Source organism: Symphalangus syndactylus, chromosome 22 (genome assembly GCF_028878055.3).
Source record: "Symphalangus syndactylus isolate Jambi chromosome 22, NHGRI_mSymSyn1-v2.1_pri, whole genome shotgun sequence".
Taxonomy (NCBI): domain Eukaryota; kingdom Metazoa; phylum Chordata; class Mammalia; order Primates; family Hylobatidae; genus Symphalangus; species Symphalangus syndactylus.
This window is the reverse complement of record NC_072444.2, coordinates 52,667,052-52,693,057: the sequence shown is the minus strand read 5'-3', so window position 1 is coordinate 52,693,057 and position 26,006 is coordinate 52,667,052. Positions and strand designations below refer to the sequence as shown.

The 26,006-nt window shown below is 41.6% G+C and overlaps 1 long non-coding RNA gene across 2 annotated transcripts in view; it reads left to right on the top strand.

Annotated features, from left to right (window-relative positions):
- LOC129472606 (uncharacterized) overlaps positions 1-26,006 on the top strand; it is a 187,514-nt gene that overhangs the window by 147,729 nt on the left and 13,779 nt on the right. For both annotated transcript variants that reach the window (XR_010118849.1, XR_008653992.2), the window contains exon 3: positions 25,340-25,435. This is a non-coding gene — a long non-coding RNA (uncharacterized lncRNA). The remainder of the gene's footprint in view (positions 1-25,339; positions 25,436-26,006) is intronic.

Sequence of the window (26,006 nt, the reverse complement as noted above, 5' to 3'; positions counted from 1 at the left end):
ACTGTCTGGCCAGTGACACTTTCCTCTCCTGGCAGTGCCCCAGGATTCCCATGTTATATGTCCTGCCTGGCCTTGCTGGCAGAGGCTGCTTCATTTCTCTAGATTCTTCCTTTCCTCCTTCTTGAATAACTTTACAGGGACATCCTCACACTCTACATTAACAGGCCCCAAATCAGGCCACTACAAGCCTGGACAGCAAATAGACAGACACAGGGGAGTGGTGGGGACTGGGGCAAACTGAAGGGTACCTGCCCTTACTCAGCTTCAGAAATTACTGCCTTCTGGAATGCAGGCGTGTGATGCCAGTTCTTCTGTTTTTCAAAGAGAAATCAGAAATACAGACTTTTATGTGAATCTTCTATTGAAATATTTTTATTAAGTTAATATGTATGCATGTTAAAAAAACTCTAATAGTATTAAAGGTTTATGATAAAAACATAGCACAATCCTGCCACCCTTTGCCCCACCACCAGTAACTCATATAGTTGTTTCTTTTGGCACTTACCCTGTTTCTTGACAGGGTCAGTTTATCAGTTTTTGACATAATCTGGCCACTCCTTTCTTAAGTTTTATTTCATTTTTAATTGACAACTAATTATTATATATATTTATGGGATACAAAGTGATGTTTTGGTATGTGTATATACATTGCAGAATGATCAGATTAGACTAACACACCCATCACCTCAAATACTTATCATTTCTTTGTGGGGAGAACATTTAAAAATCCACTCTTTTAGCTATTTTGATATATACAGTGCAATATTACTAACTGTAGTCACTATGCTGGATAATAGATCAACAGAACTTATTTTTCTTGCCTAACCAAAACTTTGCTCTCTTTGACTAACATCTCTTCTTTTCCTTTCCACCCTCCCTCCTCTTTGCCTCTGATAATCAGTATTCTAGTCTCTGCTTCTGTGAGTTGGATCTTTTTAGATTACACTTATACGTGAGATCATGTGGTATTTGTCTTTCTGTGTTTGGTTTATTTCACTTAGCATAATGTCTTCTGGGTTCATTCATATTATCGCAAATGACTTGATTCCTGCCTTTTAAATGCTGAACACTATTCCATTGTGTGTGTGTGTGTGTGTGTGTATATATATATATATATAGTATATGTGTATATTTAGTATATGTGTATATGTGAATATACATATATATGTATATATGTGAATATTAGTATATATGTATATACATATCTACTAAATTTTTTTAATCAATTCATCCATTGGTGGGCACTTCAGTTGTTACTGTATCTTGGCTACTGTGAATGATGCTGCAAGGAATGTGGGAGAGAAGACAGCTTTTGGACATACTGATTTCGATTTATTTTATTTTCCCTTTTTTTTTTTTTTTTTTTTTTACCAAACACTGACTCAAACCAGATGATTTCAATTTCTTTGGCTGTATACCCAGAAGTGGGACTGCTGAATCATATGGTAATTCTTTTTTTAGTTTTTTGAGGAGCCTTTACACTGTTTTCTAAAATAGCTGTACTAATTTACATTCCCACCAACAGTGTACAGGGTTCCCTTTACTTCACATCCTTGCCAACACTTGTTATCTTTCATCTTTTGGATAATAGCCAGTCTAACAGGTGTAACATGATATCTCATTGTGGTTTTAATTTGCATTTCTCTGATGATTAGAGATGTTGACCTAGAAGAAACTAATAAATTCCTAGAAACATATATCCTACTAAGACTAAATCATGAAGAAATTAGAAATCTGAACAGACCATAATAAGACATTCAATGAGAATTAATGTCTCCCATCAGAGAAAAGCCCAGGACAAGATGGCTTCACAGCTGAATTTTACAAAATATTTAAAGAACTAACACAAATTCTTCTCAAACTCTTCCAAAAAATTGATGAGGAGGAAATACTTCCAAACCCATTTTAAAAGCTGAGACTTACTCTGGTACCAAAGCCAGACAAAGACACAAGAAAAGAAAACTACAGGCCAATATCACTGATGAACATAGACGCAAAATCCTCAGGAAGATACTAACAAACCTTATTCAACAGTACATTAAAAGGATTATTCACCATGATCAAGTCTGACTTACCCCAAAGAGGCAAGAGTGGCTCAAGAAATGCAAATCAATAAATGTGATTCACCATATTAATAAGAGACAAAACCATATGATCATCTCAATAGATGCAGAGAAAGCCATTGACAAAATTCAAGGTAATTTCATAATAAAATTTCTCAAAAATTAGGTATAGAAGGAATGCACCTCAACATAATAAAGGTCATATATGCGAAGCCCATATATGGGGCTATCTAACATTATACTCAAAGGTGAAAAGCTGAAAGCTTCTCCTCTAAGATTTGGAACAAGGTAAGTATGCCCACTCTCACTGCTTCTCAACATAGTATTGGAAGTCCTTGCCAGAGCTAAAAGACAAGGGAAAGATACAAAAGGCATCCAAATAAAAACAGGAAGTGAAACTGTCACTGTTTGGTGATGACATAATCTTGCATTAAAGAATTTACCCAAAACACTATTAGAACCAATAAATGAATTCAGCAAAGTTGCAGAACACAAAAATCAACTTACAAAAATCTGTAGGGTTTCTACACACTAACAATGAGGTATCTGAAAAAGAAATTAAGAAAATAATCCTATATATATAGCAATAATACTCTATTATTACAGTTACGTGAACTTCCATTCCCACGTTCACTTCTTTGTCATCTCAATATTATTATACCAGAATTGTTTGTTAAATTGATAGTCAAAATTTGTATCATCACCACTATACAAAAAAATTAACAGACTAGGTATTTTACTAGATAGCATTTTCTTTTTCTAACTTTCATTTCTCATCTTTCCTGGAATTAACAATTGCTTTATGATTTTATTTCCCTGGCTTTTTTTTTTTACCCGAAGTTTCCAATAGCTCGCTCAAAAATACAACATTATTTTCTACAATGTCAATGTGTCGATTCCACTATTTCCTTGAAGACAGTGGACTTCTGGTCTGAATGAATAACTTCTTAAGTCTGCTACATAATTGTCATTCCGAGATTTTCCTTTGCTACTTTCCAGCATTGAATTCCTGTATTCTGTTGTATTTTTTTCCCTATTTGGTTTTTCCAGAGTATATACTCTAGTAGCTTTCCCAGAAAGGGTACATAAGAAGTACATTTTTTTTGTCTTATTTGTCTAAAAATGTCTTTATTCTTTCTATAAAGTTGATTATTTTTGCTAAGTATAGAATCCTAGATTGAAAATTCAAAATAATTATTCTTAGAATATTGAAGGCATTGTTTAAGTATCTTTGAATCTCCAATATTTTTATTTTGGATTCTCAGTCTCTACTATGTGAGCTGCTATAGACTTTTGGTATCTTATCTTTGCTTATAGTGTTTCAAAATTTCAATTATGTGTCTTGATTCTCTTGTATTCATTGCTCTTCATACCCAATGAGCCCTTCATCATGAATACCAGGTAAGCCTACCAACTTGGAGGATAATTCTCTTCTCTTCTGAGGCATTTTCTTAATTGCTTTGATAATTTTTTTTCTGCTAGTTTATTCTTTTTTCCAAGCACTTCTATCATTTGAATATTGGGCTTCTTGGACTAAATCTTAAACTTTTAACTTTTCTCTCTTTTCTCTTTACAATTTTGTTCCACTTTTTGCATTGTTTCCTCATCTCTTTCAGTGGTTTTGTACTGTATCAGCTTGCTTAACTCAGAACTATGTTTTCTAGAATCCTCTTCCATGAGTGGTTCCATGGTGTTGATTTTCTACTGTGATTTTCTACTGGTCTGCTTGGTTACATTGAAACTATGTTTTTCCAAATCTCTTTGCCTGTATGGTTTGGAGTTACAGCCAGCCCAAAGAGAATCCATGTAAGATTGAGAAGTGGACATGAAGCAGCAGCCATCACATGCTGGATGTCACCATGATTAGAGGAAGTGAGTGGTGGGGACAGATTCAAAGGTGTCAGTGGATCTGTGTTCCACATGCTGTTCCCTCCCTGTGTCCAGCTCTTCTTTCCTACCATTGGTCCTGCTGCCCGTCAGTGATCACAGAAGCTGGCACTAGGAAAAGGAGGCAGCCTTTCACAAATGTGTGCCCCAGCAACCCTTCATAGCTCCATGCCAGCAGCTGAACGTACCTAAACTCCAGATGTCCCTGAAGTCTCCAACTTATCCACCTGCCCTAGTGCTGCAGGAAGGCTAGTTAGGGACTGTATTAGTCTGTTTTCATGCTACTGATAAAGACATGCCCGAGACTGGAAAGAAAAAGTGGTTTAATGGACTTACAGTTCCACATGGCTGGGGAGGCCTCACAATAATGGTGGAAGGCAAGGAGGAGCAAGAGGAGCAAGTCACGTCTTACATGGATGGCAGCAGGCAGGGAACTTGTGATGGGAAACTCCTGTGTTTAAAACCATCTGATCTCATGAGACTCATTCACTATTACAAGAAGAGCACAGGAAAAACCCTTGCCCATAATTCAATCACCTCCCACCGGGTTCCTCCCATGACACATGGGAATTGTGGGAGTTACAATTCAGGATGAGATTTGGGTGGGGACACAGCCAAACCCTGCCCTTCCCAAATCTCATGTCCTCACATTTCAAAATCTATCATACCTTCCCAATAGTCCCCCAAAGCCTTAACTCATTTCAGCATTAGCTCAAAAGTCCACAGTTCTATGTCTCATCTGAGACAAGGCAAGTCCCTTCTGCCTATGAGCCTGTAAAATCAAAAGCAAGTTACTTACTTCCTAGATACAATGGGGATCTAGGATGTGGGTAAAAGCATTGGGTAAAGACAGCCATTCCAAATGGGAGAACTTGGTCAAAACACAGGGGCTACAGGCCCCATGCAAGGCCAGTATCCAGCAGAGCAGTCAAATCTTTAAGCTCCAAAATGATCTCCTTTGACTCCATGTCTTGCATCCAGTCACGCTGATGCCAGAGGTGAGTTCCCATGGCCTTGAGCAGCTTCACTCCTGTGGCTCTGCAGGGTATAGCCTCCCTCACAACTGCTTTCACAGGCTGTTGTTGCGTGTGGCTTTTTCAGGCACATGATGCAAGCATTCGGTGGATCTACCATTCTGGGGTCTGAAGGATGGTGGCCCTCTTCTCACAGCTCCACTAGGCAGTGCCCAAGTAGGGACTCTGTGTGGGAGCTCCAATCCCACATTTCCCTTCTGCACTGCCCTAGCAGAGGTTCTCCATGACAGCCCCACCCCTGCAGCAAACTTCTGCCTGGACATCCAGGTGTTTTCATACATCCCCTGAAATCTAAGTGGAGGTTCCCAAACCTCAATTCTTGACTTCTGGGCACCCACACAGAACACCACATGGAAGCTTCCAAGGCTTGGGGCTTGTACCCCCAGAAGCCATGACCTGAGCTATACCTTGGCCCCTTTTAGTCATGGCTGGAACAGCTGGGATGCAGGACACCAAGTCCCTAAACTGCACACAGCACAGGGTCCCTTGGCCTGGCCCATGAAACCATTTTTTCCTCCTAGAGCTCTGGGTCTGTGATGGGAGAGGCTGCTTTGAAGACCCCTGACATGTCCTGGAGACATTTTTCCCGTTGTCTTGGGGATTAACATTTGGTTCCTCATTACTTATGCATATTTCTGCAGCCAGTTTGAATTTCTACTCAGAAAATGGGATTTTCTTTTCTATCACATTGTCAGGCTGCAAATTTTCCAAACTTTTATGCTCTACTTCCCTTATAAAACTGAGTGCATTTAATAGCACCCAAGTCACATCTTGAATGCTTTGCTGCTTAGAAATTTCTTCCACCAGATACCCTACCAACACCTTGGTTTCAGACTTATGGCCTCTTGAACTGTGAAACAATAATTTGTTTGTTTTAAGCTACCCAATTTTTGATAATTTTTTTCAAGGCAGCTATAGGAAACTAATATAGTATTTTTTCTTGTTTCATACCTTCTCTTATTCCTCTAAGTTGTTGATTACATCTCTTAAAGTTTTTTTCTAATTCATGTATTCTATTTCTTCAGGTTCCTCCTCCTCCTTCTCCTCCTCCTCCTCTTCCTCCTCCTCTTTCTCTTCCTCCTCCTCCTCTTCCTCCTCCTCCTCCTCCTCTTCTTCTTCTTCTTCTTCTTCTTCTTCTTCTTCTTCTGCTTCTGCTTCTGCTTCTGCTTCTGCTTCTTCTTTCTTCTTCTCCTACTCCTTCCTTCTTCCTTCTTCCTCTTCTCCTTTTGGTCTTTGACTTTTCTCTTGGTGATTTTTATCTTGTTGCTTGTGATCCTTGGTTGGCTGTGAAAGTTTAGGAGTGGAGCACTAAAAGTTAGTTGGAGGCTCTGTGTATATAGGGAGCCTTGTTAACTTGTGGGCTCCTCTGAAGAGCAGTTAAGCAGTAAGCCACATTTTCACTGGTGGGGGTGGGGAGCATCTAAGGTCAGCCTGTTTACATGTTTTGTCCATGGGACCATTCAGTTTATTTTAATACTTATCCCCTAACTTCCTGCCTTCTATTCATTAGCCAAGCTACTGGAATTCTTTAAACAGGGCAGAGAAAAGTACTGAGAATACATTCATTAGTAAACAGATTCTCCCTCAATTATCTTATTTTCTCCTATGTCTCAGTGTCTCCCACAACAAACTTGAGATTGTGTTCCCAAGCCTGGAGATTCTCAGATTCAGTTTCCTCAAAGAGAAGGCCGAGTCTCCTGCCGAGGGTGTGGAATGACAGGGCAGGCTGGCTGCCTGGCTGCTTAGGATGTTGGAGGGCAGAGGCTCTACTATTCTATATACAACTATCCAATCAATTACCTTGTTTTCCATCTTACAACTTGTGATGGTTAATTTTATGTGTCAACTTGACAGGGCCAAGAGATGCCCAGGTAGCTGGTAAAATGTTATTTCTGGGCATGTCTGTGAAGTTGTCTCCAGCAGATAGTAGCATTTGAATCAGTAAACTGAGTAAGGAAGACCTGCCCTTAACAATGTGGGCAGGCATTATCCAATCCATTGAGGGTCTAAATAGAATAAAAAGGCAAAGGAAGTGTGGGCTTTCTCTCTCTTCTTGAGATGAGAGATGGAAGACATCCATCTTTTCCTGTCCCTGGACATCAGCACTCCTCATTCTCCATCTTGCAGACAGCATATTATGAGACTTCTTCACCCTCCATAACTGTGTGTGCCAATTCCCATATTCATCTTTATCTATCTATCTATCTATCTATCTATCTATCTATCTATCTATCTATCATCATCTATTAATCGATTGATCACTCTATTTCTATCCATCAAGCTATCCATCGTATTGGTTCTATTTCTCTGGAGAACCCTAATACATACCTCATGTCTTTTTTTTTTTTTTTTTTTTTTGAGATGGTGTCTCTCTCTGTCACCCAGGCTGGAGTGCAGTGGCATGATATCGGCTCACTGCAACCTTCACCTCCCGGATTCAAGCAATTCTCCTGCCTCAGCCTCCTGAGTAGCTGAGACTACAGGTGTGCACCACCATGCCCAGCTAAATTTTTTTAAATTTTATTTTTAGTAGAGATGGGGTTTCATCTTGTTAGCCAGGATGGTCTCGATCTCCTGACCTCTTGATCCGCCTACCTTGGCCTCCCAAATTTCTGGGATTACAGGCATGAGCCACCGCATCCGGCACCTCATGTCTTCTTTCCAAAGCTTCACATTCAGAAGCTCTGAGCTTTTCCAAGGATATTAAGGGAAAATTGTGTCTACTCTTAATTGGATCATCGAATTGAATTGTACCATTGAGCTTCCTAAGTTGGGCTTCTTCCACTCTGCTAAGCCAGTTGTCACTCTTCTACCTGCATCTAAAAGTCGGTTAAAATCTTTTGTTTCCTGTTGTCTCCTCTCTGGTTATTTTAATCTTTGATGCCTGATATCTCTTTATACTTTCTTTTGCTATTATTTTTATTGGGTGAGAGAATAACTAAATACATATGGTCAGTCAATGTTAAATCATGTTAAATCAAAAGTACTTCCAGGTGGGAGGAAACTTTTGGAGTTGATAGATATGTTTATGATACTGAAAGTGATGATGGTTTCATGGATGTATGCTTATCTCAAAACACATGAAACTGTATATATTAAATATCTACAGCTTTTTGCATGTCAATTATACCTCAATAAAGTGGTTATAAATGCTATAATCACCTAAGAAGTAAATACACATGAAGATAAAGGGCAGAAAATGAAGGTAGAGAAATCAATGAAGCAAAAAAAAAAAAAGAGTATACTTCCAACTTTCAAATCATAGCTCACATCTTAAAACCAAACAAAATGTAAGTTAAACAAAGAACAGTTAGGGTTCTCTTTGGCCTGTGGATATTTTGATCTCTGCCGAGGATTTACCATGGAGGCAAAAACAGAGGCAAGGGATATAAAGCTGACATAGCAATGGAAACTGGAGCTGCTAATGGAATCAGGAAAAACCGAAAGGAGAGGGCCACTTTGAAAGAGGTCCACCCCACAAAGAGAGGGCCAGCCGATGCTTCCTTGCCCAAGACCTGGCATGAGCAGACATAGGACTGAATCTGTCATAGGAAGCAAAGGAGTTCTGAGCCCAAGAGTGCTGCACAGGCCTCTTGGCAAGAGGTTTTATGGGGCAATTGTAAGTTGTCTATTTCAGTGTTATCAATTATCCCAAAATTTATTGTCTTAAAACTACAAACGATCATTATCTCACAGGGTCTGTGGGTCAGGAATTTGAAAGCAGTTAGTTGAGTGGCCCTGGATTGTGGTCCCTTATGAGCTTGCAGACCAGCTGTCAGCCAAGGATGGAGTCATCTTGATGCTTTCCCGGGGCTGGAGGATTCACTTTTGAGCTCACTTGTGTGGCTGTTAGTCTAGGGAATTTGTCCCTCTTTAGCTGTTGGCTGGAGGCCTCACTTCCTCATCAGGTAAGCCTTTCTCCATGACATGACAGCAACTTTCCAGGACCAAATGATCCATAAGGACCAGCAGGAAGCCTTTTATGACCTGGTCTCCAAAGTTGAACACTGTCACCCCCACTTTACGGTTGACCCTTCAACAACACAGGAGCCAGGGAGGTCAACTCCTATGCCATGTAGTCAAAAATCTGAATGTAACTCAAACTACCCATAGCCTACTCTTGGCCAGAAGCCTCATTTATAACATAAACAGTCGATTAACATATATTTTATATATGTTATAAATCGTATTCTTACAATATGATAAGTTAGAGAAAAGAAAATGTTATTAAGAAAATCCGAATAAAGAGAAAATATATTTACTATTTATTAAGTGAAAGTGGGTCATCACAAAGGTCATCATCTTCATTGCCTTCAAGAGAGGAGAGGTGAATCTTGCTGTCTCAGGTGTGGCAGAGGTGGAAGAAAATTTGCATATGAGTGAACCCTCACAGTTCAAACTCCTGTTGTTCAAGAGCCAATTGTATATATTCCTTAGGAATGAGTCACAAAGTTCAGATTGCTCAAGAAGAAGGGAATTAGGTTCCACTTTTGAAGGAAGAAATATGAAGGAATTTGTGGACATGTAAAACCACTACATGGGCTTTTAAAAACATTCCTTAGCATTTGGACATCTTTTTATTTTGTTTTGTTTTAATCTTTTATTTTTCTCTTACTCACCTTATCTCTCTATGTGTTTTTTGCTTAGAAGTCACCATGTGAAGTGGGAATCAATTTATATTAAGCAGATTATTTGATTTAATCCTTATAGCTATCACTTCAAAACTCACTAAGTATTGTCCTCATATACACTTATTCATTACATTCAACAAATATTTACCAAATGCATATGATATTTCAGAAGGAGATCACAAAAGGCATGCAGTTCAGTTTATTCATTCAACAAATATTTATCAAGTGCATATGCTATTTTAGGCTCTATGCTGGGTGTCAGGGTGTACTGTTGAATAAGACATGGTATCTGACCTCATCTCACTTTCATTCACACAAGGTTTCCATTCTTGTGGAAGGTACCTGAAGGGAAGTCAAGATACATGTCCAAGGTTACACAGGGGTATGCCACCCTACATTGCTCTCATCAAAGAAGTAACAAGTGGAGGCGGGGGAGGGAAATGGTTTCTTCTTGGGTGTTCAGCATTGTTCCCTGCCAAGGAAAGGAGGTAGAGATGGGAGGACAATATTCAATCAGGGAAAAGGCCATACATTTTTGCAAGCACCCACTGGGTTGAAGCTCTGGAAGGCAGAAGGATAAGATCCCCAACTCCACAGCCTTCGAACCAAGGAGTTAGCAACATGGGTGTCCTAGGTAGGAGAAATGGGCCAAGTGTCTAAGGACAAGGATGTTTTTCAGCCTTCCTCACATCATCTGTACAGACAGCTGTCTTCTCTGCCCCCTATGAGATTTAGCATGGCCTTTTCCTGGCCAATACATCTAAGGACTGAGAGTCTTGTGACTGGGGTCTTGGACAAAGAGCAAAGGTTGGTCTGGAAGCTAAGATGCATGGACACTTAGGGAGAAGCTAATGGCAGGTTTGAAAACAAAACTTGGATTGCATTGGGGGTTTTAGAGCAGAGGACCCCAGCAGAAGGGAGCAAGAAGCCAGAGGTGAAAGAGAGGAAGGAATGCTTGTGTTTCCGGATGGGGTGGGCTGATGCCGAGGCTGCTGGAGCCTGGGTGGCTGGTGGGAGCTTTTCTGCTCTGTTGCTGTTGTAATTACAGCATCTGAAAGCTTGCGTGACATTGCTAATTTTAGAGAAAATGGGACACTGATATCTGTAAGAACACTCAGGCTTAGGTTGCTGATTAACGTTTCCACGTATCACAGAATCAAACCCAGAAATGGTGTAGGCATTAGGAAATATTATTATTAGAAGAATGTTCGTAATGATGGAAATGAAAAATGTAAATGCCAACTCTTTAGAGAGGTTTAAAGAGATTAATTGGAATAATAAAACAACTGAAGTCAAATTGGTTATGGAACTGTGCTTTGAAATGATAAATTCTATTTGAAGTCTGTTTTCTTTTGGCACATTCTTTTTTGGCTAAAATGTAAAAATAAATTAGTGAAGTGAGCGTCTCAAATCCATGAACGGCTATAGAACATGGTATGTGCTGACCAAGTATTTCTTATCTGTTGTAGGGAAAGACATTTTTTAAAAAGGAAAGAAAGCTGTAATAGGAAGATCACAGCTATATATATATGGCAGAAAGTGAAACACAGAAATTGGTACTCAAACATCATTTAGGGAAAAACTTCTACAGAGGAACTGGGAATGTTATGCTTGAAAATAGGAATAATGGAATGGTTTTAAGGCCACATCTGGAAATAGTAGAAACAAGAATAGGGTTAAGAGATGAAAAAAAAAAAAAAAGGCAGAGTTGGAGATAAGAAGTGAATAATGTTTAGGCTCAGAGTGAATAATACAAAGGTGTATTTGTTTTAACTAAGAGAGAATAAGTCACATGAGAAGAACTGAAATTCATCATTAGTCTTAGGGATAACAGCCTGGAAATATTTCGACCAAAAATGTATTATATCTCATAGATGCAGACTAACATCTTATCAAGGTCCCTGACGATGTATTATTAATAGTGTAGTTTTACGGTTTATAAGCTTAATTCCAAGAGTGCTGGAAGGAATATGAACTTTGGAGCTCCATAGAGCTGGTTTTGACCTCTGTGACTTTGTGCACACTTTATTTTGCTGTGCCCCTTGTCCCTCTGTGTAAAAGAGAATAATAGTGTTAACCTTTCAAGATTGCCATGATTAATGAGGCCATGCATGTATAGTCTCTTGGCACATATTACATGCTTGCTAGTACCTCTTCTCCTTTACTTTAAGGGGAAACTACGTAAAGAAGGAAACTTACAATGTGATATGTTGTCACCACCCAAGCAGCCAGGCCACAGCCTCAGGTCTAACCTCTAAGATTTATGCATTGAGCATGGCTCTGAAAGGTCAGAACTCGTTTTACTAAATTGTCATGTACTCAGGAAAACGTCACAAGGAATCCTGCAGTGTTTTGGGTCCTGTGTTGAAGATGTTAAGGAGAAATTATTAGGGCAATTAGGCTAAAAGAATATGCATTTAATATTTGTGATGCTTAGATAATACATCAGTTACTAATCAAGTCATTAATCCTATTTTATAAAATATTTGCCAGCCATTATTAGTTTGGGAGAGTCACGTACCTTCTCTGACCCTGTTTTCTCAGCTCAAAAATGGGGATAACTTGTGAATTCTTTATAGAGTTAATGAATTACAGAAATGGGGGCTTATAACAGTCTGCATAATTTCAAATTCAACCCTAAAATAAATTCTATTTTAGTATTTTTTTAACAAACTAAAAATGTTGAAGTGTCTGTATATTAGTTTAGGTGGCATTGTTAATGATGAGAAACTGATAATTTTCATAAGTTAAAGGACATAGCATTCCCTTATTATAAAAATATGACCTCTAAATTTTGTTTCCATAATGTTTTTACTGAAAGTTTCAAATTTTAATTTTCTTATTAAAACGTATAGTTACACACACAAAAACAATAAAATGGGGATAACAATAGTGCCTACCTCATAGGGTTGCTGTGAGCCCTGAACGAGATGACATGTATAAAAGTGCTTGGTAGAGTGTCTGGAACAGAGTGGGCAATCAGTCAATACCAGATAAAAGTTAAACAAGCAAAGAAACAAATCCTCGTCCCTCTTAAAGTGCCTGAAACTCCTAACATTTTGTAACTGTTGGCTCTCAGCCCTGGCTGCATAATTAATCACAGTACAGTGAACTCTCCATTATCTGCACTAGTGAAGGGCAGAGGCATGGATAAAACAAAACAAGGGGTAATCTAAAAGTCATTTATATATTTGGCTTTGGAATGAAGTCAGAGAAAGACACACACAAACACACACACCTGTCATTTCTGTCCTGGCAAAGGCTTCCCAATTGGGATCTCTATTGAAGCCTCTGGAGATTTTCTAGGGGCAGGAGGTGGGGGAAGGTAGCACTTGGCACTTAACAAAGGAGATACGGAATATATAAAGCACTTAAGATTTTTAAAAGTATATGACATATGAAAATTGTCTTTACTGTTATTAGTAATACTTTACTTTCAGATTCTTGACAGGTGACAGGCTGTTTTCATCCATACCTCCCTTGTAACAAATAGCATACTTTTCTGCTGCTGTACACTGCCCACCCAAAGAGAATTTTGAGCAGATCGAAGATGAAATATGATTCATTTTTATATTCCTCTAAAGTCTTTAAGAGTGCTTGGCATATAGTGGGAGGTCATAAAGCATTGAAATTGTGAATTAATGTCTTTTAGGGATATTTCTGTTTGAAATGAGTGTTGCATTTTGACTTGGGATAGAGGTCTCCACCAGGTCTGAGAGCTCCCAAAAGTCACTGAGCAGCTCCATTTCATCTGAGATGGTTTTAGGCTGTTACCTTCTTAAGACCCATTGCCCCTTCTGGAGACATTACTCTAGTTCTTTTGTTGAAACTCGGCATTGATAGTGAAGGTGGAGAGGGTTGGAGACAAAGAAGGTGCAGAGAAAGATGTGATAGCAGCCTCACACCTTTTGTGTTAAGGGTTTTCAGAATCTCCCAGGTGAAATCGCCATGTCTCATTGAAACCATTCATTTCACCAACATTTGCTTAGCATGTTTTACAGGTCAAGTATTGTGCCAAATACCAGGAAAACAGATACTCTAAGATTGTATTCTGATTGTTTATAGGCCTGTTTCATCTCCTAGACTCAGCTATTTGTGGGTAAGAACTACAGCTTGTTCATCTTTGTGTCCCTAGCATTCAGTATAGCACTGAGCTGTGAACTCAGTACTTGATGGAGATGAATGAGTGAGTAAAACACAGTCATTCTCTCAAGGAGCTCGGAGCTGGGTAGGAGAGGCAGCGTATCAGTAAATGCTTGAGGAACAGTACATGGGCTGCTGTATCAGAGATTGCACACAGAGCCTTCATCTGTTTGTGTGGGCTGGGGAAGGTTCACAGAGGAATGGATGACATGGGTCTTGAAAAGGCTAGAATTTAGCAGGAGAAGAAGAGAAAAGCGTTCCAAAAAGATGGAATAATCCATGCAAATACACGGCATGTTCAGGTACAATCTGAAGAGAGTATTTTCGTGGAAGAGGAGTAGGAGAAGAGGGAGGGAAGATGGGCAGGAACTGGAGAGCCTTTCATGCCCTCATTGTTATCCATACATCACCGTGGATCACTTTATTAAAGGCTGCTTGTTGAATATTTTCCTGGGCCTCTCCAAAGTATATGTGGCTAATCCTCTCAAGGGCATTCCTTCATGCCTTCCCTTTGCTCTACAGGACCCAGACAGGGCAGGGCATGGAGCAGGCACACAGTCAGACTGTCTGGCTGGACTCCTGACCCTTACCATTTGGTTCAACTGCATTGTGCTGAGCTCTTGAGCCACCGGTTTATAGGGTTTTGACACAGATTATGCCTTGTCTGTGTCTTTCTCTCACTCTTCCATCCATCCATCCATCCATCCATCCATCCATCCATCCATCCATCCATGATTAGGAAAGACACCTATATTTGTTGAGTACATGTTTTTTAATGTGTAGAGAACACAGCAGAGTTGGAGTCTCCTAAAACATGGCTTGCACTGGCTGGTGCCACCTATAGGGGTTCAACTGCTTGATTTTCTTTTTCTTCCTTGTCCCCCCCCACCCGCCTCCATCTCTCTTTGAATAAATGAAGATGTTGAGGTTCTTCTATTCGAGATTCCACTCGCTGATGCTAGATATCTAAACTTTTCATGCAGAGAAGCCATCTACAGGGGCAACACGTCAGGGTGGGGGCGAGAGGGAGGGCCTGAAAGAAGTTGCCCCCTTCTGTTGATCTCCGACCCGCTTGAAATCTGAGGCATCTCCTGGGGTCACCAGGCTGCCTTAATATCCGCCCCCAACACTAAATATTTAGCGCAGGGCAAGGCGAGGCAGGCGAGGGAGGGAGGGAAAGGGGGAAGCACATGGCCCTGCGTTGGCCTGTTTGCCTCCCATAATAAGAGGGAAAGGAATAGAAAACACCCAGGCACAACATAAATATTTCCTATTATGGAGAAACTAAAGTCACAATGGAATCTGTCATGCTTGTGATATGAGAGATGGACAATATTTCGGGGCTGCTGCCATGCTGGCACCTGAATGGAGTTTATATTTTGTTTATAGAGCTGAATCCGAAGCCTTTTATTTTTTTGGCTCGGCCTGTGTAATTCTTCTTCATGGAAGCTCGAAATGGCCGCGGAGCAGCTCAATATTCCATTTATTTTATTTATAAAAGAAATTCAAAGGCTGAAAAGATGAAGTAATTGACTTACTGGGATGACAGTTAAACCCACTAAATTTAATCTTATCCTCTCAAGTACAACATATCGCGCTTACAAATTATCGCCAGCCACCAGGCAGCCCCGCGCTCCTCACCTAATGCAAATGGAATGGAGGCCTCTGTTATTGTATTATCTGACTTTACTATCAGCATTAATCCGGCTTAGCTCACTTAATGATGCCACTTGTGGCACTCCTAAGGCAGCGGAGAAGTCTATAAACTACTTCCATTAAAATGCAAATCGGGCCCGCCGAGAAAATAAGTGACACAAAAAGTGGGCGCCGCGCGGCCGCCGCCCGCGATGGCGCTGATGGCTGATGCCGCGATTACGCCGGCGGGGGCGGCCCGCGCGCCACGAACGTGCCCGACAAGCCGCGCCGCTTAATTTCTGAAGAGATTTATATTTTTTTGTTGTCAGGAAATGAACAAATACTTATCAATGTAAAAACTGCTATCTCCGATCTCCCCGCCAGGTTTTTCATACTGATATTATTTGCACCCTGTAACACAGGAAATGAAAATCTTCTCCGCCTTTCACGTCGCCACTGCGCCTTCAAATCCTCTGCGAGCAGACAGGCCTCCCCCCACCGGCCCCCTCCCGGGCTCCCTCCCCGGTAAACAGAAAAGAAAACTTTTGCAGGCGAAGGAGGGAGAAATTCCAAGGCTCCGGCTTTCCCCAGCCGACTTGGGTTTCGGGGCAGCGCGGGCTCCCTTCTTTCCAGCGCAGGAAGAAGGGGTGAGGGAGGAGGGGCCGGGGTGCTGGCACTCAACGGTAACATCTGTTTTACTTAAGCAGCTTGATTTCGTTTTAGGATGAAAAAGTATTCCCTTTCAGCATGAGGAATCATGGGCCCTGGGGCTTGTATTGATTCAGAACAAGGCCTAATAAAACACTAGCAGGTGATTTAGTTTCATATTTTGATTCCTTTGTTTAGACAGTTTCTCTCAGGTTCTCCTGTGTGGGCCCGGGGACCCCAGCATCCCTCCTTTGATGTTGGAGGGACACCCGGGCCGTCGAGCTCGCCCCGCTCTTGTGGGTGACTTTGTGCTCTTGAGGGCACAGCATTTCCCAAGGTTCTCCCCCACCCTCACCCGGCGAGCCTTGACTCTGCGGTCAGGCTCTCAAATCCTGCAAGGATTTATGGTCCTCACAGAGGGATCAATACTACATTTTAAATATTACAATACCTTTTATTGAGACAATATTACAACACAAATACTTTACCCTGTCACGGGACCCAGTTAAATTGCTTCTGACCATCTTATTGGTGGGCTTCCCCGGCCCTCTGTGTTTCCCACTTCTGGGAGGAGTCATTGTGCTCCCGGGATGTGCTGGCCCCGCCCGGGAGGACTGGGAAGGAGGAGGATGCAACCTGGGAGGGCTGTGGGGCACCTGGGGAGGGCTGTGGGGCACCTGGGGAGTGCTGCAGAAACTGGCTGTTGCCCACGTGGCCTCTTTTGGGAGGCTTGTTCTCACTCCTATTGACTCTTCCCTGGCTATATTAAAAAATATGTCCACAAAGTCCTCTCTTCTTGGATTTGCACCCCTTACAGGAGAAAGGGGGAGTCTGTGCAGGTGAAGCTAGGATTAAGGACGAAATTTATCATGGAGCCCTGGGACAGGGCCACAGACCATCTTCTGTGAGTTTGTCAGTCCTCTGTATGTGTCTGGCTGGTCTGCATTTGCCACATCGCCTCCTAACTCCCCCTGCCTGTGTTTATTTCCCTCCCTTTCTGGACTGGAGGGAGCTGCATCTGATTTTCTGACAGGCAGTGCCTAGGATAAGGTCTGGCCTCTGCAATAGAGATACATAGTATGTGCTCAGTGAGGGTTTGTTGAATAACTAAAAGAATGAAAGCCGGCTGGGTGCAGTGGCTCACACCTGTAATCCCAGCACTTTGGGAGGCCGAGGCAGGTGGATCATGAGGTCAGGAGATCGAGACCATCCTGGCGAACATGGTGAAACCCCGTCTCTACTAAAAATACAAAAATCGGCCGGGCATGGTGACATGTGCCTGTAGTCCCAGCTCCTTGGGAGGCTGTGGCAGAAGAATCACTTGAACCCGGGAGGTGGAGGTTGCAGCGACCCGAGATCGGGCCACTGCACTCCAGCCTGGCAACAGAGTGAGACTCCGTCTCAAAAAAAAGAATGACGGCTGTGTTATGGTCTGAATATTTGTGTCCTCGTAAAATTCGTATGTTGAAACCTAGTCCCCAAGGTGATGGTGTTTGCAGATGGGGCCTTTGGGAGGTGTTGATGTCATGTGAGTGGAGCCCTCATGAATGGGTGTTTTTTTATAAAAGAGACCGTAGAAAGCTCCCTGATCCCATCTGTCATGTGAAGACACAGTGAGAAGCACCAGAAATCCACCATTCTCTAGACATGAAATCCACCAGTACTTGGATCTTGGACTTCCCAACCACCAGAATTGTGAGAAATAAATTCTGTCATTTATGAGCTACCCAGTCTAAAGTGCTCTGGTGCAGCAACCTACACAGATGAAGACAGGAAGGAACGGTATCTTATTTTTACCCCCTCATCCCTGCAGAAGCTGAAGAATTGCCTGTGAACAGCTAGCGCGCATACATGGGTTGCTGTCACAGAGGAGAAAGACTCATTCAGGTTTCCTTGGTCCACCTGAATTTGTTAGCCCCATGTGTTGCCAGTATGGAGTCGCACCTGAGTTTGTACCCTGGTTTCTTCACTTCAAAGCTATGTTTCTTGAGAGAGATACTGAATCATTCTAAGCCTCAGTGTCCTCGTCCCTTGATTGGAAACAGGAATACCTGCCACGCAGAGCTACTGAGGGTTTGATGAGATGACGTGTGTAATGGTTCTCAGAGGAAGCATCCAAAAAACACTCTTTTTCTGTGAGCCCAGCTGAGATGGTGTAGTAACAAGGGCCCAAAGGCTGCTTGGTACCAATTCATAAAAAAACAAAAAAGTGAATGCAAATCATTTTCTCCATTAACATCCTAAAGTGGGCCAGGCTCAGTGGCTCATGCCTGTAATGCCAGCACTTCGGGAGGCTGAGGTGGAAAGATTGTTGGGTTCCAAGGTCTAGGAGTTTGATACCAGCCTGGGCAACATAGCAAGACTCTGTCTCCAAAAAAAAGAAAAAAAAAATCCTTAACTGCTTACATTTTTCTTTTCTTAAAACTTTGGCACATGTCTTCTGTAAGTGGTTGCTGTAGTGGAATTGAATATATCCAAGTTTCATAGCGTTTATCTACTCATTTATTATTCCGCAAATATTTATAGTGTGCTCACCATATGCCAGGCACTGAATAGGTAATTGGATACAGCAGTGAGTAAGACAGACAAGATCAGGGTGCCTAGGGAGCTTCTATTCTAGAGAAAGAGGCAAAGAAAACAAGCTAACAAGCAAATACAGACTGTAATTGCAAACTGTGACAAATGCTATGAAGAAAATGGAAAGAGTGATGTGGTAGGGAATGTTCCACCCAAAAATTATGATTTCTGGTTTAATTGGCCTTCTGGACAAGTACGAGAACAACCAGTGTATGTGTGACACCCAGCCAGTATCCAGAACAGCTGACTCCAGTTAACTATTGCTGTGTAACAAAACACCCCAAAACTGACTTAAAATAACAACAACATTTACTTTGCTTGCAAATCAGCAATTTGAGCATGGCTCCTTGGGGACAGCTCATCTCTGCTCCACTTAGCATCAACTTGTGGGGATCAAAGGCTGAAGGTGGGGTCATGTGGAGACTCTCTCATTTACATGTCTGGCGGCTGATGCTGGCTGTCAGCTGGGACCTCAGCTGGATCTGGGGCTGGAACATGTGGCCCTTCCACCAGGGGGCTACCTGCCTTCCTCATGGCCTGGAGGCTGGGTTCCAAGGGCAAGCATCCTAAGGGTAAGAGAACCAGGCAGAAGCTGTATTGCCTTTTATGATCTAGACTTTGAAGTCCACAGTGCCACCTTTGCCACATTCTATTCATTAGAGGTTAGTCACTGAGGTGAACACACATTCAAGGGGAGGGAATAGACTCTGTTTTTCCATAGGAGCAGTGTCAAAGAATTTGTGGACGTAATTTCAAACTGCCCAAAGCCTCAGTTGAAGAGATGAGAAGCATTAGTTTTGAAAACACACTTGACCTTCATATGCCATCTCACTTGCCAATGGTTTTTTCTCCCTCTGGTCTATCTCCAGCCTAGCCACCCTGCCATGATGACAGGGCTAGTTTTTCTGATCATGCCCTGGTGGCTTGTTTTTTGTTTTGTCCCTCTGTCCTTCCATGGCCCTCAACTGTGCTAGAAAAAGCCCAGGTGTCTTATCTATACATTCACAATTCTTCCATATCTGACCTTAGTCTCCTTCCCTACTTTATTTCCTAAACCAGTGAAGGAAGGATGAAGGCTGAAGGCTGAATTTGTAAAGACAAGACCGCTTCAACCATGTTAGTCCACTTATTTACACCTAAATTACCTATGGTGTGCATTTCTTTGTCTGCTACTTTCTCCATCCAATTGCTCCCCAGCACCCAAATTCTATTTATTCTTCAAAACTCAGTCCAAGCTTTTCTCTTACATGAAGTTTTTCCTGACCAAACACCATTAATAACAAGTAATAGCTGATAATTATTGAGTACCTAATGCATGCCAGCAATTTTACTAGTGACTTTGCATCTATTTCCATTAATTCTCACAACCACCTTGCAAGTTTCCTATTTTCCCACTGAACAGATGAGAAAACCAAGGCAAAGAAATTTTCTCTGGGTTATCCAGCTAGTAGTATGAGATGCATTTGGGATTCAAATCTGTCCATCTGCCTTGAATCCAACACAATCTCTATAAGGTAGAGAAGTGGTAAGTAGTTAAGTCATGAAGGAAAAGCACTGGATGGTTCAGAGGTCTCGTTTTGGGGGAGTTGAGCTAATCAGGAACGTGAACGTCAGTGACTTGGTATCTCCAGAGAAGTAAACAGACCTATTTCAGGTTGAAAGCTTTTGTTTGTCTGTTGGCTGCAGCACACTCTGGCCAGCTGGGCTCTGAGGAATTTTCATGATTTTGTTAGGTCTCCTAATCGCCAACTTGCAAATAGTGCCTTAAGGTCAAGGGGTGTCTAATGGTTTAATGATAGAGAGGGAAGAATGGGCTAAGAATGAGGCAGCTGGGCTCTTTGGTCTACTTCCGCAATTTTGAAATAGATTCTTATTGGGCTATATAAAAAAATATGTCCACAAAGTCCACCCTTTCTTGGATTCACACCCCTTACAATGTGTCTTTGCTGCCTTTCCCGAGAAAAAGGAGGAGGATCTGATGTGAATTGGCCTGATGTGAACTTGCTTTGCCCAATTGAATGGGAAGGAGCCATATGATCAAAGTTCTGAGATTATGCCTTAAAGAGCCTTGCAGCCTCCTCTTCACCCTCTTATAACTCTACTCTGATACCGCCATTGCTAGGAAGAAGCTGGGATGAAGACCAAGTAGAGAGAGGCCCAGCCATTTTTGCTCTCCCCATTGCCCTGGCTGAACTCAGCCCCATCTGAAATCTGTTGAGTGAGAACTGACCAGCCAACCACAGAATCTTTGGAAAAGGTAACCTGTTGTTTAAAGCCACTAGCTTTTGGTATGGTTTGTTACACAGTAATAGATAACTGATACACATGGGTGAGATTCCACTAGAGAAAGGGAATTTGAAGAGCCTTTGGAATATATGTATGGAAAGGGGCTTTGCCTATGGAAATTGAATGGAATGGGATGAGAGAGAAGGCTCATCATCTCCAGGAAGTCAATAATAATGGAAGAAAACAGGCACATGAAGAATGTTCAAACCAAGAGTTAATATTCAAATAGTGAATAAAATGAGAATCATAGAATCAGAAACTCCAGGCCTGGGAGAGCCTTCTGGAACCAGGTGTTTCAGGGATGACAAATAGGTTTCAGTGTTTGCCCACTTGAATGGATTAGTTGTGGCTGCCTGGAATGCTGTGTTGAGAATGCTGAGGCTTTGTCCGTTTTCAACAGAAAAGAGGGCTGTGATCAATTAGTGATGTCTGCCACGGGTGCAAATCTTACTTCAATTATTCAAATGTGCAAAGCTCTTTCCAGTCTCAGCACTTTTTCCCATGCTGTACACTCTATTTGGAATACTTTCCCCACTCCACCACTGTTTTTCTAGCTGGTTTGGAGACAAGATCTCTCTCTGTTGACCAGGCTGGAGTGTAGTGGTAAGATCATAATTCACTGTAAACTTGAACTCCTCTATTCAAGTGATCTTCCCACATCAGCCTTCTGAGTAGGCAGGACTACAGGCATACGCTACTACACTGGGCTAATTCTTTTTTGTAGAGTCAGGATCTCGCTATGTTGCCCATGCTGATCTCAAGCTCCTGGCCTCAAGTGATCCTCCTGCCTCAGCCTCCCAAAGCACTGAGATTACAGGCATGATCCACTGTGCCCATCCCATCCATTAAGTTTCAGTTTTAATGTCACTTCTTTGTAGAGGCCTTCCCTGCCTGATGCAAACCACTTCTATTAATGTCTCTTAGTTGCAGGCCTCATAATTTGGCATTATATGTATGTGTGTATTTGTTTTCTCACCCTTTTCTCACAACACAGTCATTTAACAGCAAGCTTCCTGAGGGCAGTACCCTGTCTATTTCTTCCCAGCTATTTACCTAGTACCTGGTATAGTGCTGAAGTAGAAGAAGTGCTTAATGCTATTGTTGAATGGCTGATTGAGAGATTGCATGGATACTGAGTTTGGCCATCCTGAGCTAAACCAATTTCCTCTTCTAACCTGGAATGCTTAGGTCACATGCCTGGAATATAGTTTGTCAAGCTACAAACTCTCAGTTCTGTGCTTTTTCTAAAACATCAGTTCTACAATGCACACAGATTTTGTTTTTTTTTGGTCTGTTTTTGAGACTGAGTCTTACTTTGTTGCCCAGGCTGGAGTGCAGTGGCAGTGGAGTTGCACTGCAACCTCCACCTCCTGGGTTCAAGCAATTCTTGTGCCTCAGCCTCCCGGGTAGCTGCAATTTCAGGCATGCGCCATCACTACCATGCCCTGCTAATTTTCATATTTTTAGTAGAGATGGAGTTTTGTCATGCTGGCTCGGCTGATCTTGAACTCCTGGCCTCAAGTCATCCATCAGTTTCAACCTCCCAAAGTGCTGGGATTACAGGTGTGAGCTGCCGCACCGAGCTCATACAGATGTATTTTAGAGACTAGAAGCCGCAGGAGAAAGAGGCTGACACTGTGCTGAGAGACTGAGATTTTGCTGGAGCAGCTAGCCAATTCAGATGCTTATCAACCTACTGACCGGGAGAAATAATAATGTTCTGTCAAGTTGACTTACCAATTTTGTCGCTTTAAGCTGATGTTTGGCTGTGATCTGACAGGTGCTGTTGGTAATACCAAGTTGTGGGCACGCAAGAAATGTTTTGTATTGGGCTGCGTCCCTGCACCCTCAACACAAATAGAATGTTCAGAAGTTGAATGAATGTGTGGGTGTAGCATCCTATATCCAAGGGGGGATGTTCTAAATATAATAAGACATTTTTCTGACCCCAAATACCTTTTGAGTATTAATATTTTGAAAAGAAGATAAGTTAAAGATGAATAATAAAAACAGGTATGATATTTTGTCTCACTCTCAAAGTTAAAAGCAGTAAAAATAAATTAATTGATATGTGTCCAAAGCAATCACCTATTTTTTTTTATTTTTTTTATTTTTTATTTTTTATTTTTTTTTATTTTTTTTGAGACAGAGTCTCGCACTGTTGCTCAGGCTGGAGTGCAGTGGTGCAATCTCGGCTCACTGCAAGCTCCGCCTCCCGGGTTCCTCAGCCTCTCCGAGTAGCTGGGACTACAGGCGCCCGCCACCACGCCCGGCTAATTTTTTTGTATTTTTAGTAGAGACGGGGTTTCACCATGGTCTCGATCTCCTGACCTCGTGATCTGCCCGCCTCGGCCTCCCAAAGTGCTGGGATTACAAGCGTGAGCCACCACGCCCGGCCATTAGCAATCACCTATTTGATGTGGGAACCCTTCTGTGTTGTCCTAGAACTTCCACGGATGGCAGACACATTTCACTCTTTGCGAGGCCTTTTCTTATTAAGGATGACCAGTGTTTCCCTGAGGTGAACGGTCTGTTCACTGGGCTACAGAAGAACTGGGGCACAGAGAATGCATTTCCCTTACATGTGCACTGAGCAAGAAAAGAACATCTGGCAAATTTCTGTGACAGCTGGAGTGATGGTGACCATTTGTGGGCTTTAAGTAGTGACAGGACACATTAAATTAATTTTGATATTTTATAGGTTAAAACCTTTTATTTTGTCTTTATGATAAATGTTCTCTCCCTAGCTTTATTCTCTAGGACAGAGATTGGCAAACTTTTTGTAAAGGAACAGATCGTAAATATTTTAGGCTTTGTGGGCCACGAGATTTTTCTTGCAACTCTGCCATAGCAGTTTATAAGTAGCCATAGACATCATGTAGATAGATGAATGCGACTGTGCTCCAATAAAACTTTATTTACAAAAATAGGTAGAGGGCTAGATTTGGCCTGTGGGCTATAGTTTTCCAGTGCTTGCTTCGGGAGATTGGAGTCAGTACTTTTTTTCTCCTGTGAAAGATGAAAACTTTAGTCACTAATTTCCAAAGACTGCTTCTTGCTTGCAAATATGTAATTAATATAAGCAGCAAAGTATAGTCGAATTTCCATGATTTTACATCTACTAAAACAAAAAAGATTAAGTTCATTGTGACTTTAAAATGAAGGAACAGTATCTAATCTGAAAAACTGTTAAAAAGTTAAAATAATGTATAATTTCCAAATTCTGCTTCTATGCAGCAGCGCTCCCGCATGTGAAATTGTCGAGTAGAATAGCTATTATTTCCCACTGATGAACCACAAATGGGCTGAAGATATTTGCATACCTTTTTACACACAATATATACCAGCACTCTAACCTCTGATTCTTCTTACCAAATTCCATTTAATTTGTCATTAATTAGTAAATTGTTATGTGAAATGCTGCAAAGCTTCTTGGGTAAAATGGCCAGCGTGATGATTATTCTTTCAGAAGCTATCTGAAATTGTTACTACTGAGCAATTTCCATGAAAATAGAAGGGTCTTTGGAGCTGTTCTTTTAAAATAAGAATAAAATGAACCAAATGGGGAGAACACATAAAGGCAATAATAAATCAAGGACAAAAGACAAGAAACTAGTCCCCAAAAAAGTATCTAGGAAGAAACTATAGTAGCTTCTTTTTGCAAAGAGTAGGTACTTCTTCAACTTTCTTTTCGAGGTGCAATAAAAACAAAACAAAATTAAAGCGAACCCAAAAGTAAACTTTCAGAAGTCCAGTTAGTATCTGCTTTAAGAATCTTCAGGTCTCTGAAAGCCTTTATCTAAGAGAGTGGGGAGGGGGGAATCTTTGCCAACTATAGGTCAGTTCTTTCCTTCTTTAAGTTATACCCAGTGTATGTATTTGCATTTATTTTGTCAATTGCAGAATCATTGCTTTGAGTGATTGTCATTGTCTACATCTTTCTTTCTCTCTTTTTTCCTACTTGCTTGCTTTCTTGCTTTCTTTTTCAATTTCCTTCTTCTCTCCCCTTCTTTTCTTTCGTTTAAAGCCAGGCAGAATGCACCTTCCTGATAGACGGGATTTTGCCTTCAAGTTGTTTCCAGTGTTTAATTCCTCCTTACTGTTACCTCCGGAACCAAGTCCAAATGAAAGGGGAGCCTCTTTGACCCTCTGCCCTCCCTTTCCTGCCTTCTCTTCTCCTGGGTTTCAATGGTTGATTGAACGGTGTGTTAGGTTCACTGAACTTGGTCTTGGCTTCGGTTCCAAGCAGGGACAAAGTCAGCTTCCAGGCCAATTTCCATATGAAAGCAGCTGAGATCTCTTTCCCCATTTTGGAATTCCAGGCAGCACCCTGGGCTCTGACTTCTCAGACTCAAAGTTCTTGCTCAAATTCCCCCCACCCCCACATTCCAACCCAACCCTAATCTCCTCCCACTTTGGTTTCTCTGTCCACCAGGTTTCCAGGTCTCCCAGCACACTACTGTGGCCCTGAGAGAGCAGCTGTGAACTCAACTCAAGAAAATCTCCTTCACGTTTCTCTGAGGCTGATGGTGTAAGAGAGGGATTTGTTTATTAGGGTTTGAGATGGGCAGGGAGAAGTGGGAGGTCCCACGTAGGACAGAGAGAAGGTGGAAGAGTCAATGCTTGTTAGGGATGAATTTAAGAAAATTATTCTTCCTGTTGCCAACTATTTAGGAACAAATATAGCCCCATTAAAGAATTTATCCAGCTGTCTGTAAATTTTGGTTTGAGGTTTTAGGTAAACTGCCTCCAAAATTTCTGCTTTACTTCCAAGATGTGGTTTTGCCAAACTAGAAAATGACAACAAAAAAGATGTTGCCTCTTTCCACTGCATTTCTTATGTAAGCAAATAGCCTGTTTGGACCCTTACAAACGCCATTAGCAAAAATAGTATCCCCAAGCTGGAAGGAACTCAGGAAGGCTGTCTCTATTTGAAAGCCACAGAGATGTGTGTGGGTTGACAAACCATAACATCACTCTCAGATCCTCATCCACCTTAAACCAGAAGTTTAAGAAGTTGCTGGTGGCCAAGTCAGACTTTATTTATTTACTGGCTTGTGTTAATATCAGTGCCTTGATTTTTCCACTCGAAAGTCTTTCCA